Below are 18,314 nucleotides of genomic sequence, written 5' to 3'. Positions count from 1 at the left end.
TGAAATAATATCCAAAGCCTTACCCGACATCAAAGCACAAATTGCGAGTGCCCAATCCGACTTATCCCACCCTACAATGACGGCATGTCTCTCAAACCTAGACAAATAACTGTCAATATCATCCTTTCCTTCTTGGAAAACTGGAAGAGGAGGAATACTGGGCCTACTACGTGGGTGCCCCGACTGTGAACTAGGTCCCGTCCCATTAGTTTTCCTTAGTTCCTCTAGTCTAATCTGTTGAGCTATTACTTCAGTCTCAGCACTCCTTGCTGCCGCTCGTTCATCTCTAGCTTCACGCACACACTCATCAACATACGTTCTCAATTCATTCCCCTCCAAATTAAACTCTTTCCCTTGTGTAATAAACTTATCTCTCTCCATACTGCAGGCCACACCAAGGTAAATTTACAAACCTGCCAAATGCAGACAATTTATGCAGCGCAAACCGTCACCACGCCCTCAGCTCTGGCACAGGCACGTAGAGAAGCCTCCCTGCCCCGACCTGCACTTGCACCACCGTCCGAACAGTCTTGAACCTACAAACACTGTAAACTGGAGAGAAGATCAAGTTTTCATTATTACACAAAAACAATCACAAGACATATTAACCAATGATAACAATCTAATCATTATAACCTAACCTATCAAATAGACAAAAATTGTCCCTTCGTGGTCGCCAATATGTCAGATTTAAATACTGAAAATTATTATGGTCTGACGATAAATTAGGTTCTGATGAAATGAGTATGTATCACAAGAAAATCAAGCAATTTCAAGAGTAAAAATATAGGGTACAAACAGTTTATTTAAGAGCCATCGGCTCTATATAATTAAACATGCAAATAATTGACAAGAATAAAATGATTCAGCATCACTATGAACTTAGATAGGAGTATATCCTATCACTGTTTATGTCGACTTATCGTTACTCAATTATATCACAATATAATTCTCCATATTTCCAAAGGAAAAAAGATTACCTGATGACCAGGTCATCCTTCGAGGTATAATACAGTTAATCTCCCACCGACTCTAGCCCGGTCTTTATATAAAAAGTATACTGTTGTGGGTTAGAGAGTCCCGATTTAGAGTTCGTAAATACCACCTCTTCCTGTTTCTGAATAGGCGGAACGAAATACTCTGGTGTATGTAGTAACCCGGTGCGATATGATGCATGACCTGCTAAGCCTGACCGGTGTACGACTGCAACGGGCGTTGACTCAACGACTTGACGCGAGTAGGTTGCCTGAGCGTGCCGACTACGAACACATGTCCATTCACTGATGGTGCCTAGGGTTATGGCTACGAGCCCAGCTTGTCCCTAAAAGAATTAAATGGAAACCAAATAGCCAACCATCTACAAAAATAAACACGATAGCTATAGCGATGTAAATCCTAACAATTTACAACAATCATTTACAATCTCTAGAGCTTAGCTTCACTGACATAAACCACTAAAATAGGCGACATTTATAAATGACCATGTACGGTATCTTTCACCTAGAAATTATAGAATAACACCTATGTCTTTACATATAGTTATACATGTATAACTTTTCAGTGCAATACAATTTCTTAAACCTCATATATTCTAAGCAAACAAAATAATCAAGGTTAAGTCTTCCTTATTCAACAAGCAAGATACAACACAAAAATCCATTATCTCGTAGTACATAGAAAATATCTTTCTCTTTATGAAATGTATGAAATTAACCTTCCTTCCAGATAATTACAAATAAGGTAATACATTTATTTCGGTAACTTACAGTTCAGATGTTCAAATGATGATCCAAGTTGAGGCGAGGGCTGATGAGGCTTCTACCACGTCGGCCTGTGCTGCCTGGTTCTTGCCTGGTCCCATAGTATAGGGAAAGTCTATGCCAGCAACAGCATGCTTATAGCCTGTGGCTGTAACTTTTACCTTCGTGGCCAACACCCCTCATTCACTCCCCAAAGTCAGACCAAATTCTGAAAGGTCTGCTCCTCTCGAGATCTCATGTGCAATCTGATTAAACTACCCTAAATCTCTAATCCACGTTGGCTCTCTCAATAGTAACCTCTTTAACATTCTTTGTATTCCTCTCATGCCAAAACTGTCCATCCAAATTCCTTTTACTGAATCCTCTATACACAACTTTCCTATTAACATTCTCCTCATCCTTTCCCCACACACAGACAAAGACAGACACCTGCTCTACTAGAGACCCAAGTTAGTTGACCTAGTAAATCCAAGTTAGTTGACCTAGTAAATTGCTACCAACAACATCTATTCATCTAACACCTGTCCATTACATTCTCTGTCTAAAAAAGAAATCCCAGTCACATTGTGACACCCTCTCCCTTTTTAACGTATGGATAATAACAAATAAAACCAGGAAGTTATGAAAAAAACACACACACACGAACACGTTCAGGGTCAGTCTGCAATCGTATAAGCCATTACATCCTTGCTCGGACTCGACGAATGATCATTCGCCTAGTTCTCTAGAGATCACGTTGGTGTGAATGTTTTGACCCAGAAGAAGTCATGTATCTTTCATTGGCAAGGTTTAGGCAAGGTAAGTTTGACATTAAATATCGATTCCATGTGGCCAAGATATTATAATAGTAGTGGTAATGGCATAAATTGGTAGTAATAATAGCAGTTATAGTAGTAGGATTAGTAGCAGTAATATCATTAGTAGTAGTAGTAATAGTAGTAGTAGTAGTAGTAGTAGTAGTAGTAGTAGAAGTAGTATTTGTTGTTGTAGTAGTAGAAGTAGTCGTAGTAGAGGCAGTTGTGGTAGTAGTAGTAGTAGTAGGAATAGTTGTAGTAGTAGTAGTAGTAGTAGTAGTATGAGTAGTAATAGTAGTAGTAGTAATAGGAGGAGTAGTGGTAGTAGTATTAGTAGTAGTAGTAGTAGTAGTAGTAGTAGTGGTGGTGGTAGTAGTAGTAGTTATAGTTGTAGTTGTAGTAGTGGTAGTAGTAGTTGTTGTTGTAGTATAGTGGTGGTGGTGGTGGTGGTGGTAGTAGTAGTAGTACTAATAGTAGTAGTAGTAGTAGTAGTAGTAGTAGTGTGAGTAGTTGTAGTAGTAGTAGTAGTAGTAGTAGTAGGAGTAGTGGTAGTAGTAGTAGTAGTAGTAGTAGTAGTAGTAGTAGTAGTGGTAGTAGTAGTAGTAGTAGTAGTAGTAGTAGTAGTAGTAGTAGTAGTAGTAGTAGTAGTTATAGTTGTAGTAGTAGTAGTGGTAATAGTAGTTGTTGTTGTAGTATAGTGGTGGCGGTGGTGGTGGTGGTAGTAGAAGTAGTACTAATAGTAGTAGTAGTATTATTATTATTAGTATTAGTAGTAGTTGTTGTAGTAGAAGTTGAAGTGATTATTAGTAGAAATATTTTTTTGTGCCTCTAATGAGGTGTTTATTTACATTCAAACATCAAAATAAATTTGTGAGAACAATGTTATCAACAGAAATGACATATTTGTTGATCAACTATACAGTAGTTTGCTACTTTTCATCTAAAGTGCTTGTAACAGTATCTTTGGCAACCCCTGGTCAGGCTTTTTAAGCTCCTGATTTACAACAATTCTGTTTTCGATTTCTCATTCAAATACGTATCTTAGTTTGAAACGGTTTTCATTAAATCCATACTTATTACGGATGACAAACATTTTGTATATACACCAGAATGCGATCGTTGTTACAACGTCCAACTCTCTATCAATATTAATCTTAAGCAAACAAGAGATATCCATGTCAAAATCAATACTAACAGTGTACTTCATAACATGTTTGATATAATCAAAGAAATTCTTATTCTGTTCACATTCGATAAACACATGCACTATGTCCTCTATGACATGGCACTGGGAACAGTATCTGTCGTCTGCTAATCCCCATTTGTAAAGATTGTTTCTAACAGGTAGTATATTGTACAGCAATTTAAAATTGAACTCCCTTAACCGATGTTCCCTTGCATATGTTAAATTCCTTTTGAACACGGAAGACCAGTCAATATTTCTTTGTAGTATATTCCCCCCCCCCAAAAAAAAAAGAAAAAAAGAAAAAAAGAAAAAAGAAGACAGCATCTGTTGCTGAATGTATGTTTCAGATTGTAGAAACGTTTGCTGCTTACGTCACTGATAAGTAAATACACTCTTCCAAATTTGAATAAGGAATTTCTAGAGAGTGAGTATAATATACTGGTTCAGTATCTTCCTTTGTAAGATCACTGAACCATATCTTTGGAATAGCTTTCTTCAATTTAGTATTATCGAATTAAAGATTTTGATTGCTTTGTATTGTCTCAAGGCGTACTGACAGGTCTTTAATAGACAAAAAAGTCTTCAAAGAGGTCCTTTAAATAAATTATTCCACAACCAAACCAATCTGCGTAAAACACAGACTTCGTATTAAAAACAATATCCTTGTTATGCCATACTATTTGCTTATCAAAAAAGATTTACGCCATCGAGCAAATCAAACCAATAATTCTACGTATATTTCCATGGACCTTTACTGTCATCCAGTAATCTACAAAGACATCTTAAACAAAAACTTAGTGTCTGTTTCTCAATGTTAACCATATGTAATCCCCCTTGGACATAATCTTGAGTAAGGATGGACCTTTTTACCTTGTCGATTTTGGATTTCCAAATGAAATTGAAAACTAATTTATTCAATTTCTGCAGACACTTTGGTGGAATCGTGTCTACCATCCAGTGGCGTACGCAGGATTTTGTCAGGGGGGGGGGGGTTAACATTTTGAAATCGCGCCGAAAATTTCGCAAAGACTCAGCCAGCCGCTGAATAAGCGGGGGGGGGGGGGGAGTTAAGAGCACACTTTTTTTTAATAATTTTTTTTTTAATTAAACAAAAAAAGAGGGGGGGGGGGGTCAACCCCCTTCCCCGCTGCGTAAGTGCCTGCTACAATCATTAAATTAACTATTAGACTTAAAGCCACTGATTTAACAACAGTGATTCTTCCAAATATTGTGAGGTTTCTACTCCTCCAGTTATTCAGGAGTTTCTGTAGTTTGGTTAATTTATTTTCCCAACTCAATTTTGTAGCATAATATAAGTGTGCAGAAATAAAATATCCTAAGAACTGTACAGGTTCTGTTGACTAACAAAGATGATGATGATGATGATAAACAGCATTTGTATGGCGCCATATATCTGTTTCAGATACGTTCAAAGGCGGGAGAGAGACCACCTTTTCTTGTCAAGTTAAAGTGTACAGTGGCACCCTTTAAAATCAAATTTCTGAATGATATTATTTTTCCTAACTCTATTAGCAATGAACAGTGATGCTAAAAGAGGACAGCCTTGACGAATCCCTCTCTTGACTGGGAACGTTTCTGATATCCATCCATTGTAATTAGTAGAAGTATCGTAGTAGTAGCAAAGACCTTAGATAAACAAGACTTTTCAGTAAACGTGCTTCTGTAATAAGAGCTTCGTTATGAGCGGATTGTTGTGTAAAAAAGGACTCAAAACGTTACCGTCTCCACAAGATTGGTTAAAGGTAATACAAAGGTTTGGGAACTTTTGAAAATTGGGTGGATAGTGATTCTTTTCAATTTTGATATATTAGGATGCCCCTGTGGATGTATTATAAGCACAAGAAAATTTAGCCCCTAAAACACTTCTGCTTTCGATAAAAATTGAATATAAAGATTTACCGGTGCTCCCGGTAAATTTTGATAAATTTCAAATAGCGCCTACAGCCGTACAAAGGTAGCTGCGACCATGAAAATCTTAAAATATGTAGTTGTGATATATCATTTACAAACGGGAAGAGCTAATCGGTCGATTCTCGTCAAGAAACATTGTTTTATAGCTTAATTAATATCTTGACCTCAAGAGGGAGCCATACAACATGAAGAGTTTATTATATACAATTTCATAATTTTAGACTTGATTTCAACATCAGCGACAACGATCACTAAATGCTTTAGGCCTCCACAGAAACTATCAACGGACAAGATCACCTGCTGCAATAACCAAATTTGATTTTGATGTGTCTTATATGTTGATCAATTATAATGACTGCTATGAGAGGAATAGCTTTTATAGGCTCAATGGCACTTTACATCCCTGAGAGCCTATAAAACAATTATGCCTCGAATATTAAAGCATTCAAACAAAACAAAGTTATATATCGAATTCACAAAAGAATCAACAAAGAATTCTTTAATACCTCATCCTTTTCTTGAGTAAAGACTGGAACATCACAGTAAATCTGAGACACTGTCTGTAACTCTTCGCTGGAAAGTTGCCTGAATGTTACAATCATTCGGGAATCGCAAACACACTGCACTGTATTTTGTATCCGCGCTCGCACAAAGAACTGTTTACACGTAAACCAAGGGGGATCTCACCAAAGTGTATTTATGCGGTCGGTTCAGTGGGGCATGCGGGCATCTTTCAAAAGATTATTGACCGGTAGGCGGGAATGACTATAATCATGACGCCAATTTTGGCTAGATTTCTAAAAAGAGGTATATAAACATTTCTACTGCATACTTAAGATGCTTGATAATGTATTAACCTATTAAATGTTTAAATAACTAGAGTGTGCAGTACCACCTATTGAAAAGATGATTTTAATGTCCACATTTACGGCCAATATTTTGTATAAATCCATCCCATAGCCATTGCATATTTTTTTTTGACTTGCTAGCATTAAAGGAAATTTTTCCTCCTAACTCAAATAACTAACTTTAGTGTTCTGGAGCCGTTTTTTAACATTTTGATAACTCACTTTATCATTCTTTCTTATTCTCTCTTTTCTCCTCGAATACAGGCCTGAACAACTTAAGGCAACTATCTTTTATTCCTGCTGCTTCTGGTTTCCAGCAGTCAAAATCCTTCAGCGTTCAGACAAAAGAAAGTGGTGATGATGATTACACGCACATCATCGTTGGAGCAGGGTCTGCAGGATGTGTTCTTGCCAACCGTCTCTCTGACGAACCTAGCAACAAAGTTCTACTTCTGGAAGCGGGACCAAAAGACAACTCGTGGAAGATTCAGATGCCCGCTGCGTTAATGATCTCTATCGGTGACAAGACCCACAACTGGTATTACCACACAGCTCCTCAAAGGCACATGAACAACAGGGAGATGTTCTGGCCAAGGGGCAAGGTCCTAGGTGGCTCTTCCTCTATCAACGGAATGGTCTACGTCAGAGGGCATGCTGAGGATTACGATAGGTGGGAGCGAGAGGGCGCTGAGGGATGGTCTTACGCGGATTGTTTGCCGTACTTCAAACGTTCCCAATGCCACGAGCTCGGTGAAAATGACTACAGGGGTGGCAATGGCCCTCTCCATGTCTCTACCAGCAAATCCCAAAACCCACTCTTCGAGGCATTCGTTAACGCGGGCAAGGAAGCTGGATATCCATACACATCTGATATGAACGGACATCAGCAGGAAGGTGTTGGGTTGATAGATATGACAATTCACAAAGGTCGCAGGTGGAACTGTTCGAATGCATATCTTAAATCGGATGATGTCCAACAAAGGAGGAATCTGACGATCCATTCACGATCATTGTGTGATAGAGTTTTGTTTGAAGGAACAAAAGCGATAGGTATTGAGTTCACCTGTAATAAAGTAAAGAAGGTTGCAAAAGCATCGCAAGATGTAATTCTGTCTGGGGGAACAGTGAATTCCCCTCAGTTGCTAATGTTGTCTGGTGTGGGAAATGCAGATGACTTGAAAGCGCTCGGCATCCCAGTGGTTGCACATCTTCCCGGTGTAGGGCAGAACCTCCAAGATCACTTGCAGGTCTATGTCCAATATACCTGTACGAAGCCCGTTACACTATACGAGGCCCAGTGGAAACATCCCTTCACTATGGTTGGCATCGGGCTTGAGTGGTTCATGTTCCAGACAGGGCTAGGAACTACGGCTCACCTCGAAGCAGGTGCCTTTATAAGGAGTCGTGCTGAAGTAAAACATCCTGATATCCAGATGCACTTTGTGCCAGTATTAGCTCATTATCATGGGCAAATACCAGGCGACTGCCATGGCTTCCAGGTTCATGTCAACACATTGAGAGAGACTAGCCGAGGATTCATTAAACTCAAGTCCCGTGATCCTACAGAGTTTCCTATGATTGACCCCAACTACCTTGACACCGAAATTGACCGTAAGGACATGCGGGAAAGCATCAGGCTCACTCGAGAGATCATTGCGCAGAAAGCCTTTGATGACTACCGTGGAGAGGAAGTGGCACCAGGATCCTCTGTCCAGACGGATTCTGAGCTCGATGCCTTCATCAGCGCCAAAGCGGAAACTATCTACCACCCAACCGGCACCTGTAAGATGGGTTCCGAAGAGGATCCTATGGCCGTTGTTGACAGCACCACCCGGGTCATTGGCATAGAGAATCTCAGAGTTGTTGATGCGTCCATTATGCCCAGCATCACCAGTGGGAATACCAATGCTCCAACCATTATGATAGCAGAGAGAGCAGCTGATATGATCCTTGGTAACAAACAACTTGAGAAAATCAACGCACCTGTCTGGAGACCTGCGTCATTAGATAACCAAAGGGATGGGGAACCCAAAGTTAAGCTGACAGCTTAAAAGTTTATTACCATATATCCTCAGATTATCGAATAATACATACAATTATCTCAACATATTCGTACAGTCGAGCCCAAAGTTTGCATGCATCTGGTAGAAAATTAGTTTACATTATCACCTACTCACTCCTACTAATTTTTCACTTCAGGAAGAAGTTTGGTCTTTGTTTAATGTAACAAGTATACACATCACACATCATACTGAGACATTTACATATATATATATATATATATGTGAGACACCTGATGATACATTTTGTGATGATCAGATCAGCCCTACAAATAAATGCTGGAACATTGGTGTTGTTATCGATTCGAACATGACGAAATCATCATGTACCCCAGCCATTAGATCCCAACTCCGCAACCTTTCGCACATCCGAAGACTCCTGACACGCAAGGCTACTGAAACCATGATTCGTTCACCCATCTCTTCACGCTTAGTATCGTGCAATTCTCCTCTGATACATCTTCCTAACTACAAGCTGCAACGCCAACTCGAGAACTCCGCAGCAGGACTTGTAGCGCTCACTATTAGTCCCAATCACATCCGGAGTGAAGGGGATGGTGGTGGTACTGATGCAGATTTGGTTTGGACAGGATGTGCCGCTCAAGCCTCGAAAGTCTGATGCCATTGCTACTATTATGTCCTTGTCTTTTATAATATTGCTATTAATATCATGCCCAATCTTTACATATTGATCATTACTATGTTTACTCCTTATTGCTATATGTATATATGATATTGTTCCAAATATAGTTGTTGTATTTGTTGTTGAGTCACCGCTCAATCAATTTCATTAAAAGCCCTTAATAAGAAACAATTATTTTTATTAGTATTAAAAACATAAATTGAACCTGTTTTAAGAATATTTAGTTACTTTTTTTTGCTACATGTTCTTTTTAATGTTTCCACGACAAGTCAAAGTTGTTAAAACAATGGTGTGCAAGTGAACTTGCTTTAATCATGTAAATTAAATGTCATTTATTCCACGCGATGCCAGGTTCAGTATTTCAATGAACCATACAATTCAAATAAAACGATATGTTCGTATATTTATTTTTTGTGTTTGGAAATAATTTGAATTTCGTTTTTTCGATTCTCGAGGCAGAACTGTTTATATAGGTCTACCGCAATACAACAAAGATGGAGGCGAATCATAAAATATGGCGAACAAGTTTATGATTTCAACGATTACAAACGTAAATCAGTGATATACTCTAATTTGAATTTGAATAGTTTTGAATTCTCAATACACTCTATTACTGTGAAAAAAAAATATATACGGAACTCATAAAATTAATCCAAAAACCATCTAGGGCGGTAGACTTCTGGAACAAACTTTACAGGCAAATTTTACTATTAAGTGGGATTCTTTATGGTTATTTAAATTGAAATATGCTCGTGATAATTATTTGATACAATTCAACTTTAAATTTATGTATAGTATTTTACCAACACCTGTTAAAATCAAAGAAAACAATTTGTGTTATTACTGAAATAAACCTGGTAGTATTATACATGTATTTTTTTAATGCGAAAATATTTACCGATTTTGGAACGTGATTGAAGTATTATTATGTAACTCCTTCTGTAAAGATTTTAAATTCTCACCCATTTGTGTTGTATATGGTTTTCATGACGCAAAAGAAAATGTTACAGATATTGATTTAATACTTCATTATGCTTTATTTGCAATCTATAAAGCAAGTGTTGGAAATCAATTTAATAAAAATGTAGTGACGAGAATAATAAGCAAACATTTTTTGTTTATGTTGAAATAAAAAATAGAAGTAGAGGAAAACAAAACTAAGACAACGAATTTGAATATTATTAAGTGGAAGAAGACAATTACTAATTTAAAATCTGCTATCAAGTAAATAGAGATATAATTTGATTTAACCTCATTTAGACATGTGATTAAGTGCTTTGTTATGAATATTTATGTACTACGATGTTATCCATGATTTTATCTGAATAAAGATTTATTTCAACAAAAAAATAAGGTCTACGTTAAGAAAATCAAATTCAAGAAGCCAAGAGGGAGAGACAGAGAGAGAGAGAGAGAGAGGGGGAAGAGGGAGAGGAGGAGATGAAAAGAGAAAGATAGGGGAGGGGCAGAGAGACAAAATGGTGGATGAACTAAATGATGAAGAAAAGTAGGCTATCTATTTAGATTGTTTTATTTAATATTGTTGGACATAAAGATGAAATACATTTTTTAGATCCTAATTATGGAATAATTTTGACGATGATTTATTCCTAATAAATCTAGATAATAGTATATATTCTCAGGTTGTTTATTGGATAATTTTTTGCAAGTGTTTGTTTTGCGTGACTGCTAAAGCATGGGTTTGCTACTATGCTTATTAACTAGGGGACCTACATTGTGTACCTCATAACTGACAATAATGGAAATAAATGTCTCACAAAAGGGCACTAATATAGCACATCGACACGGTTTTGATCATGGGGCATTACAGTAACGAGGCCATTGCTTTACCACTGAATCATGAATGTACGCAACGGGTGGTACCGTAGGGGGCAGCCCCCACAAATAATAAAAAACAAAGAAAATGCAATAAATTATCAATTAATTGCATTTTCTACCGGTCCCTAACAGGAAGAATTGCAAATTCCGTAACAATTCTGAAAAACATTATAAACAATATTTCAGAATATATGCTAATATTCATATATATGTGTATACATTAGTTACATGTATGTACATACACATAAGACCGTATCCGAACACCTACCCCCTAGGGCAACCACCCTCTAGGACGACTACCCCCAGGACAACTACGCCCGGACAGCTAGTCCCCAGACAACTACCCCCGGACCAATACCCCTGGACAACTACTCCCGGACAACTACCCCCTTGAAAAACGACCCCCGGACAACTACCCCCAGACAACTAACCCCTACGACAACCATCCTCTAGGACAACTACCCCCGGACAACTATCCTACGGGTATTTGTCGGGGAGTAGATTTCCGGGGTAGTTATCCTAGGGGGAAGTTGTCCTGAGGGTTAGTTGTCCTAGAGGGTAGATGACTGGGGATGGTTATCCGCGGGTGGATGTCCAGGGCTAGTCGTCCTAGAGGGAAGTTGTCCTGTGGGTTAGTTGTCCTAGGGGGTAGTTGACTGGGGTGGTTATCCGGGGGTGGATTTCCGGGGGGTATGTGTCCGGATACGGTATCATGATGTGTATGTAGGCCTACATTCATGTAACTATATATATATACGTATATCTATGTATACACATATACACTGTCGCTCATGTAGTTGGAATATTTTTGTTTTACCCCAATTTATGGAATTATTTTAAAAAATAATTTTAAAATAATAGATCTAGACAATAGTATACATTCTCAGATTTTATTGAATAATAATTTGCCAATGTGTGTTTTGCGTGACTGCTAAAGCATGTGTATGCTACTATGCTTATCAACTAGGGGACCTACGCCATAGAGTCATAAATGACAGTAATGAGGATTAATGACCTACAAAAGGGCACTAATATAGCACATCGACACGGTTTTGATCCTGGGGCCTCACAGTTACGGGGCCATTGCTTTGTCACTGAACCATGACTGTACACAGCGGGGGCTAGGGTAGGGGGCGGTTTCCATAAACAAAAAACAACAACAAAGAAAATGCAATAAATTTTCAATAATTTATTGCATTTTACCCCGGTTCCCAACATAAACAAATCCTGTGTGTGCCCATGCCTTGAGTTATAATGCATGGCCGTCCAGAGGATTTTTTAATGTTTTTTTAAATAATTCCATAAATTGGGGTAAAACAAAAATATTCCAACTATATGAGCAACAGTGTATATGAATATTAGCATATAATCTAATATGAATGTCAGCATTTAATCTAATGTGACTATTAGATAAAAATCTGAAATATTGATTATAAATAAATCGTCGCTGTTTTCACGAAGTGACGGTAGTGAAAAAAAAATTGCATTCACTTTACGTGACGATTTTCCTCACTACCGTCACTTCGTGAAAACAAGGACGAAATTATGTTTTTCAGCATTGTTTCAGAATATGTGTCTGGAGTCGTAATCAATCAGCCCGTGTTGCAAACGATTGAGATGATCTGGGGGAAAAAAGGCAGAGTACACGTAATAGAAATAATCAGAATTATAACAATTACAAGTACAACAGCAAGAACCTCGAGATAGCATTGCATCAGAAACTGAAAGTTTCGTTGGGCCCAAAATGAAAGAAAAGGAGTAAAAATAAGCCATCCACGGGTACAATGGAAACTCCAGACCACCAACAGGTTGGAGGAACAAAGTCGAGCAAAGTCGCTCTACCCACCCCCCCCCTCACACACACACACACACCCTCAACACTCTTATACTAACACTCAAACACACAACCGCCCCCCCCCCCAAACACACACAATCCACACGCAACATGCAGGTAAGACAGATCGCCTCACACCCCGACCCCGCCCACTCCAGACAACCAGTCGGCGAATTGCTCAGACAGAGCGTTGGGAAATCGACGGAAGTGATAAAAAAAACGCATTCCTAAATAGGCAATAAGGAAACACGCGTAAACTGACCCAATTCCCATCGAGGTTATTGCTCATGTTACCCAGTGGCAATGTGATTTGTAAACAAAAAATATTTGACTATGGGAAATAACTAACAGCGATGTAAACGGGGAAAAGAAGAAAAAAGAGATTGGAGTAACAATAAATACTTGTATTTCTGTAAAGGGGTATATTGACGAACTTAGCGTATGGTAGTCGTTAACCTTTACTCCTGTTTTTTCCATGCGACAAAAGCAAACGTATCGAACAAATGCTATTCAATATATTTCAATGACATTTCTAACCCTCTTCTTTGTTAACGTATGGATAATTACAAATAAAACCAGCAAGGTATGACAAACACACACACACACACACGAACACGTTCAGGGTCAGTCTGCTTTCGTGTATGCCATTACATCCTTGCTCGGACTCGACGCATAATCATTCGCCTAGTTCTCTAGAGATTACGTTGGTGTGAATGTTTTGACCCGGAAGAAGTCATGTATCTTTCATTGGGAGGGTTTAGGCAAGGTAAGTTTGACATTAAATATCGATTCCATATGGCCTAGATATATTAATAGTAGTAGTAATAGCATGAATGGGTAGTAATAATAACAGTAAAAGTAGTAGCTAGTAGCAATAGTAGGAGTAATATTATTAGCTGTAGTACATACAGTAGTAGTTGTAGTAGTAGTTGCAGTGGTAGTTGCTGTTGTAGTAGTAGTGGTAGTAGTAGAAGTGATATTTGTTGTTGTAGTAGTAGTAGTAGTAGTAGGGATCGAAGTAGTAGAAGTAACAGTGTTAGAAGTGGTAGCAGCAGCAGCAACAGTAGTAGAGGTAGTAGTAGTAGTAGCAGTAGTAGTAGTAGTAGTAGTAGTAGTAACAGTAGTAGTAGTAGTAGTAGTAGTAGTAGTAGTAGTAGAAGTAGTAGTAGTAGTAGTAATAGTAGTAGCAAAGACCTTAGATAAACAAGACATTTCAGTAAAACGTGCTTCCGTAATAAGAGCTTCGCTGTGCGCGGATTGTTGGGTAAAGAGAGAAGGACTCAAAATGTTGCCGTCTCTATAGGTAGGTTAACACGTTAAAACTAATTCCAGTAGTATGAGTTCGAAATTGCGTAATATGTCACCTATAGAAGGTTAAGACATGGTCTACCATAAAATAAACCAGAAAAGCTGAAGAGACCGTGCATATATTTGCAGCAATATGGATGCTTTAGGTCTCCATAGAAACTATCAAAGGACAAGATCACCTGCAGTAATAACCAAATTTGATTTTGATGTGTCTAAGAGGCTGTTCACACCGGCACAGATAGCGCGCGCTAGACCGCGCTATCTCCGCGGTTTGGAAGGTACAACGTCGTTTCGGTCCGCCCAACAGCGAGCCACGGCGAGCCAACACTGGAGCACCTCTTGGGGGTGGTCCACGAGAGATAGCGCGGGCTAGCGCGCGCTAGAAAAAAGGGGGTGCTACGATAGACCGCGCTATCTCATTGCGGTGTGAACAGCCTCCAAGAGAGAGAGCGCGGTTGAGCGCGCGCTAGAAAAAAGGGGGAGCTACGATAGACCGCGCTATCTCATTGCGGTGTGAACAGCCTCTAATGTGTTGATCAATACCATAGATATAATGACTGATATGAGAGGGATAATTGTTTTATATGTTCAATGGGGCATCTTGTAAAAGACTATGGACCGGTAGGCGGGCATGCGGGCATCTTTTTAAAGACCATTTACCGGTAGGCGAGCATGTCTATAATCGTGACGCCAATTTCGACCAATCAAATGACTAGATTTCTAGATGTTTGATAATGTATTAACCTATTACATGATTAAACAACTAGTCTAGAGTGTGCAGTACCACCTATTGAAGAAATGGTTTTCATGTCCACATTTATCAAAATTACGGCCAATATTTTGTATAAACTCATCCCATAGCCATTGCCAAATTTTCGGACTTGTAGGCATTAGAGGAAATTTTCCTCCAAACTCAAATAACCAACTTTAGTATTTCTAGAGTCGTTTTTTTAAATACATTTTTTAATTCTTTCTTACTCTCCCTTTCACCCTCGAAAACAGGCCTAAACAACTTGAGGCAGCTTTCTTTTCTTCCTGCTTCTTCCTATTTCCAGCAGTTGAAATCATTCAGTGTTCAGACCAAGGAAAGTGGTGATGATGATTACACGCACATCATCGTTGGAGCAGGGTCTGCAGGATGTGTTCTTGCAAACCGTCTCTCTGCCCAACCTAGCAACAAAGTTCTACTTCTGGAAGCTGGACCGAAAGACAACTCGTGGAAGATTCAGATGCCCGCTGCCATAATGCTCTCTATCGGCGACAAGACCCACAACTGGTATTATCACATAGTTCCGCAAAGGCACATGAACAACAGGGTGATGTTCTGGCCGACGGGCAAGGTTCTAGGTGGCTCTTCCTCCATCAATATAATGGTCTACGTCAGAGGACATGCTGATGATTACGATAGGTGGGAGCGAGAGGGCGCTGAGGGATGGTCTTACGCGGATTGTTTGCCCTACTTCAAACGTTCCCAATGCCACGAGCTCGGTGAAAATGACTACAGGGGTGGCAATGGCCCTCTTCATGTCTCCACCAGCAAATCCAAAAATCCTCTCTTCGAGGCATTCGTTAACGCGGGCAAGGAATGTGGATATCCATACACATCTGATATGAACGGACATCAGCAGGAAGGTGTTGGGTGGATAGATATGACAATCCACAAAGGTCGCAGGTGGAACTGTTCGAATGCATATCTTCGATCGGGTGATGTCCAACAAAGGAGGAATCTGACGATCCATTCACGATCATTGTGTGATAGAGTTTTGTTTGAAGGAACAAAAGCGATAGGTATTGAGTTCACCTGTAGTAAAGTAAAGAAGGTTGCAAAAGCATCGCAAGATGTAATTCTGTCTGGGGGAACAGTGAATTCGCCTCAGTTGCTAATGTTGTCTGGTGTGGGAAATGCAGATGACTTGAAAGCGCTCGGCATCCCAGTGGGTGCCCATCTTCCCGGTGTAGGACAGAACCTTCAAAAATCACTCCCAGATCTGTGTCCAATATACCTGTACGAAGCCCGTTTCTCTATACAAGGCTAAGTGGAAACATCCTTTCGCTATGGTGGCCATCGGTCTTGATTGGTTCATGTTCCAGAAAGGTCTCGCGGCCACGAATCATGTCGAAGCAGGTGCTTTTATAAGGAGTCGTGCTGGAGTAGAACATCCTGATATCCAGATGCACTTTGTGCCAGTATTAGCTCATTATCATGGGCAAATACTGGGCGACTGTCATGGGTTCAAGGTACATGTCAGCACATTGAGAGCGACCAGCCGGGGATTCATTAAACTCAAGTCTCGTGATCCTACAGAGTATCCTATAATTGACCCCAACTACCTTGACACTGAAAGTGACCGTAGGGACATGCGAGAAAGTATCAGGCTCACTCGAGAGATCATTGCTCAGAAAGCCTTTGATGAGTTCCGAGGAGAGGAAGTGACCCCAGGGTCATCTGCCCAGACTGATTCTGAGCTCGATGCCGTTATCCGTGCGAAAGGGGAATCTATGTACCACCCAACCAGCACTTGCAAGATGGGTTCTGAAGAGGATCCTATGGCCGTTGTTGACAGCAGCACCCGGGAAATTGGCCTGCAGAATCTCAGAGTTGTTGATGCGTCCATTATGCCAAGCATCACCAGTGGAAACACGAATGCTCCAACCATTATGATAGCCGAGAGAGCAGCTGATATGATCCTTGGTAACAAACAACTTGAGAAAATCAACGCACCTGTCTGGAGACCTGCGTCATTAGAAACCCAAAGGGATGGGGAACCCAAAGTTAAGCTGACAGCCTAAAAGTTCAGTACCATATCTCCTAATATTATCGAATAGTACATACCACTATTTTAATAAGGAATATACTTCATCACTTTACGCATTCCTACCAACTTTTTACTTTAGGATGATAGACAAGTATAAAGTATGTACATCTCACATTTACTGAAACATTTATGTATGTGACTCCTGGTTTGGAATAAGTGCAGTTGATTGTGATTGGGTTTTTCCAGGTAAATGCAAACTTCCGGGCCTAAATGAATGTACATGTCGCTTGATTCAATAATGAAACGTGTGTATAATATTGTTTCACATAACTGAAATATCATATACATTGTGTAATTGTATGGTCTTTCCGACCCAACAACTGTTGTAGTGGTATTGTGAATAACTAGGTTCAACCCCGCTCTTTCTATAGGATTTTCCTCTCCTTCTCCCCCCCCCCCCCCTCTCTCTCTCTCTTCCGCTCTCTCTCTCTCTCTCTCTCTCTCATTCATCTCTCTTCCCTCTCTTTTTCTCGCTCTATTGCCTCTTCCCTCACCTGCTTTCGATTATATCCTCTCCCCCTCCCCCTATAATTTTTGTTTTCACATTCAGTAATATTACATTATTGCAATTTACATGTATATAATACACGTTCAACATGTGTACATCAATATTGATATATTTGGATTGTTTATTCGTTACTTATAAGTTTTATATCTCTATGCAAATTCTCATACCTAAACAATCAAAATTGTATTGATTGTTTTTTCAGCTTCATACTTTGTATAAAAAACGTATAACATGGCACCATATATGAACTGTAATTTTGTATACATAGTATTTTGCTTCCTCCTATTGTCGCATTATCTTCCTCTCTGTCTGTATCTCTCTCTCTGTCTCTCTGTCTCTCTCCCTCTCTTTCTACCCTTCCCTTCATTTCTTTCCTTTACCTCTTCTCCATGTCTAATCCGTTCTTTCCACTTCCCTCCTCTTGGTGCTCTCTTCTCTTACTCTCCTTATCTTACATCCCATCATCCGCACCTCTTCCTTCTACTCTCTCTTTTCTTAGCCCCATCTCTCAGTGCAACGTGTAAAGCAAGACATTCTGTAAGACAATGATCAGGAGAAAGCAGTACGTCTTGTGTTATTAGATCTGAGTGCTGCTTTCGACACCCTAGATCATTTTACACTGTTGGCAAGACTACGAACAGAATATGGTGTCAAAGGTTCAGCACTACAGTGGTTTTAGGGTACGTTTATGCTCAATTTTGAAGGCAGAATGAGCGATTTGAAACGCTCATCGTAATCACAGTTCAATGATGTACTGTTGATGCTCACATCTCTGGCTCCTCCAGG

The 18,314-nt window shown here is 39.5% G+C and overlaps 1 long non-coding RNA gene and 2 pseudogenes across 1 annotated transcript; 2 read left to right on the top strand and 1 right to left on the bottom strand.

The window, feature by feature from the left end:
- Nucleotides 1–785: 785 nt before the first annotated feature.
- Nucleotides 786–2,325, bottom strand: LOC115923008. The gene is made up of 2 exons (XR_004063718.1): nt 1,767–2,325; nt 786–1,321 (listed from the first exon to the last, which is right to left on the bottom strand). It is a non-coding gene; the product is annotated as an uncharacterized LOC115923008 (long non-coding RNA).
- A 3,734-nt stretch (nt 2,326–6,059) lies between these two features.
- Nucleotides 6,060–8,794, top strand: LOC591853 (annotated as a pseudogene).
- A 96-nt stretch (nt 8,795–8,890) lies between these two features.
- LOC591815 lies at nt 8,891–17,107 on the top strand (annotated as a pseudogene).
- The last annotated feature ends 1,207 nt before the right edge of the window (nt 17,108–18,314 follow it).

This window comes from Strongylocentrotus purpuratus, unplaced genomic scaffold, assembly GCF_000002235.5.
Source record: "Strongylocentrotus purpuratus isolate Spur 01 unplaced genomic scaffold, Spur_5.0 spur5_scaffold_13, whole genome shotgun sequence".
Taxonomy (NCBI): Eukaryota; Metazoa; Echinodermata; class Echinoidea; order Camarodonta; family Strongylocentrotidae; genus Strongylocentrotus; species Strongylocentrotus purpuratus.
The sequence above is the reverse complement of the archived record's forward strand: the minus strand, read 5'-3'. Positions and strand labels throughout refer to the sequence as shown.